Genomic DNA, 2,747 nt, shown 5'->3' on the forward strand with positions numbered 1-2,747 from the left:
TTTGCATAAAAAATTTAGTAGACTTCTCAAATTCTTTCAATTCTTATTTCTGCATCCATCTGGATTTGTCAACGCATAATACTTACTCTGCTGTTTTAAGTAGAATCCATTGGCAAAATTTCTCATCTCATATTCCCTACATAAATCAGACACTTACAGGAGACAATTAATCAGGTAATTAATTGTCTAAGCATCAGAGCCTTGGAGTGTACCTCTCCTCCTACCCCCTCCATCCTTTGATGACTCAATTTCTGGTAGCTGCACTACTGTTGCTATAGAGACAGTGATATCACCAGTTGTGATTCTGATGTCACTCACCAGTCCCAACAAGGGAGAGGTACATGGAAGGCTGGGTGAGGAAACAAGATCTCGAGCTGAGCAAGAACATCCCAGCATCTTCGTTGACTTTAAAACTATATTCTGGAGTTTTCTGTGGTCACTATCCCAGTACTACAGAGGTAGGAAATCCCAGTGGTCTGATAAAACAGCCCATTTTCTGATCCTCTGGTTAAAAGGGAGAATTTAGTGACAAGTGATAGGTCTCTTTGCCCAGTCAATTTTAATTTTACATCAGAGTCTTCTGAAAATATATGAGCCTCTCCTTCAGCAGCATTACAGCTAAACCTACTGTCTTTGTTGCTGAAGTTTTCATTTCGTTGCAGATTGACCAGACCTCTTTGGTCATTCTTTTGCCAGCATGAGGAGGTCTTTGTCTCTGCTTCTCAGTTTGACAATGAGACTGGAAGCTGACTACCTGCTGACTTCTCCTCTTTGTTATGTGGCTATTCCAAAAGTTCTTTTCTTTCCAATACTCTAATAGTAAAATCAGACTAGTATAACTTATTTCTGAAGCCTTGGCTAGACAACAGAACTGAGAAAAGACAGGGTATATAGATAACTGTGTTGAGAAAGTATCTGTATTAATGGGGCACTAGAGGAAGAAGCTATTACTAGAGGGAAAGTGAACATAGAGGAGAGCCACTGGAAAGCTAAACAATGAATAGTACCACAGAGATAGATACAACACACACGCACACACACACTACCAATCTTATTTAAACAAAATTAATTGAAACTGATTTTGGTTGTCTACAATTTATCAGACACTTAGAGAAAGGGAGAGAGAGAAAAAGAGAATGGATGTAATAGAATACATTCTTCTTTTTTTAAAATAGTAATAAAACTTGGTTGAATAAACTTCAAAACTTGATCAGATATGTATCAATCTTGCAATAACTTTCTTTATGCCACCTGTAATTTGAGCTTTTCTATGAGTTTAGGAACCTTGAGTAAATAGGAGCCTCTTGCTTTTGATGAATACAGGAGAAAAATGTCTTGAGATGGAGCTGTGGTCTGGAGTACAGCATCCATAACCAAACCTCTGTATTGTTTATGCCCTCCTTGGCTGGCATTCATGATTTGCAGTCCTCCTCAATTATTGAAGTAATAATCACACTGGCATTTTTAAGGAACATTTTAAGTCAGTCCTTCTAGTGGTTGGAGAATCTTTCTATTGGCCAAAGAAAATTTTCACAGCCTCCCGGATATTAACCTGCAGAACTGTAATATTTGAAAGAATATATTCACTGGTTTTACTATTCCCTCTTTGTACCTCAATTTCCTAATCTGTAAAATGAGGAAGTTAGAATAAATGGTTTCTAATGTTGATTTATCTTAAACTGTATGTGATTAGCTTCTTTCTTCACCAAACTTAGTAGATAATGAAAAGCATCCTTTTTCTCTCTTTATTTTCCACCCTAACCAAGGATATTAGTAACCAGCTTTGAAGTTAAGAAATTTATGAAACCATTCATTGGCTCCATTAAATTCTTTAGATTTTTCTTTTTTCTATTTTCTTATGAGAAATGTATAGAGATTTAGAAGTCTGAATATCATTATCCTCAAAAGATATTTAAGTACCTCTTTGTACTTACTATTATCCAGAACAACTTAGGAAGCTTAAAGTCTAAAACAAGCTTCATAGATGCAGATAAACATGCAAAAGACATTGAAAATAGAATACAAACATTAGGACATATGTAAACGGAGTGCTTGTTAGATATATATGACTAGTAAGTGTACTTTCTGTTGCTGAAAAAGGAACAAGAGCACTTCTGAAATGTTGATGTTATTGGTATAAGAAGGTCTGTTAATAAATCAATGGATAAGTATTTACACCTTGGAAAAGCCTCTAGGGTGAACTTATCCCCCAAAGGAGTCAAGCTTCAAAAAAGCTTGAATGTATGGCTTAGAACCATAGTAGACTTGAGCAACCCATTTTTTTTTCCTTGTTGTTGTTCTCAGATTCTCCAATTTAAGAAAGAACAAAAAATTGAGCTATCTGGCATTAGAAATAGGCAGTATTCATATATTCATTCTTGCAGCAGACAATTATTGCGCACCAAATTTAAGATCTCGCTACTATAAGGGATACCAAGATGGGTAAGAAAATGCATCTGCCCTCATGAAACCATCTAATAAAGGAGATAGATATATGTGAGCAATTAAAATACTAGAGAGGGTATAAAGATTGAGACAAAATATGACAGAAACTTTGATAATAGAACAATCACATTCAATTAGGTATTTAGAAAATATTTCGTGGCCAGGGTAAGATTTAACCTGGACTGAGAAGTAAGGTGTTCTTTAGAGAGATGTTTTCAAGGGAGTGATGAATATTCCAAGGTACAGTGCCCTAATGTCTTCTATTTAAATGTCTTGGTCGAGGTAGTATAAGGAAGGTAATT

At 35.6% G+C, this 2,747-nt stretch overlaps 1 protein-coding gene across 1 annotated transcript in view; it reads left to right on the top strand.

The window, feature by feature from the left end:
• The first annotated feature begins 321 nt into the window (after positions 1-321).
• Positions 322-2,747, top strand: part of AKAP3 (A-kinase anchoring protein 3) — a 28,441-nt gene continuing 26,015 nt past the window's right edge. The window contains exon 1 of the mRNA XM_011361791.1: positions 322-458. The gene's annotated coding sequence lies outside the window, so the exon portion shown is untranslated. The remainder of the gene's footprint in view (positions 459-2,747) is intronic.

The sequence above is a fragment of the Pteropus vampyrus genome, unplaced genomic scaffold (assembly GCF_000151845.1).
Source record: "Pteropus vampyrus isolate Shadow unplaced genomic scaffold, Pvam_2.0 Scaffold70, whole genome shotgun sequence".
Lineage (NCBI taxonomy): Eukaryota > Metazoa > Chordata > Mammalia > Chiroptera > Pteropodidae > Pteropus > Pteropus vampyrus.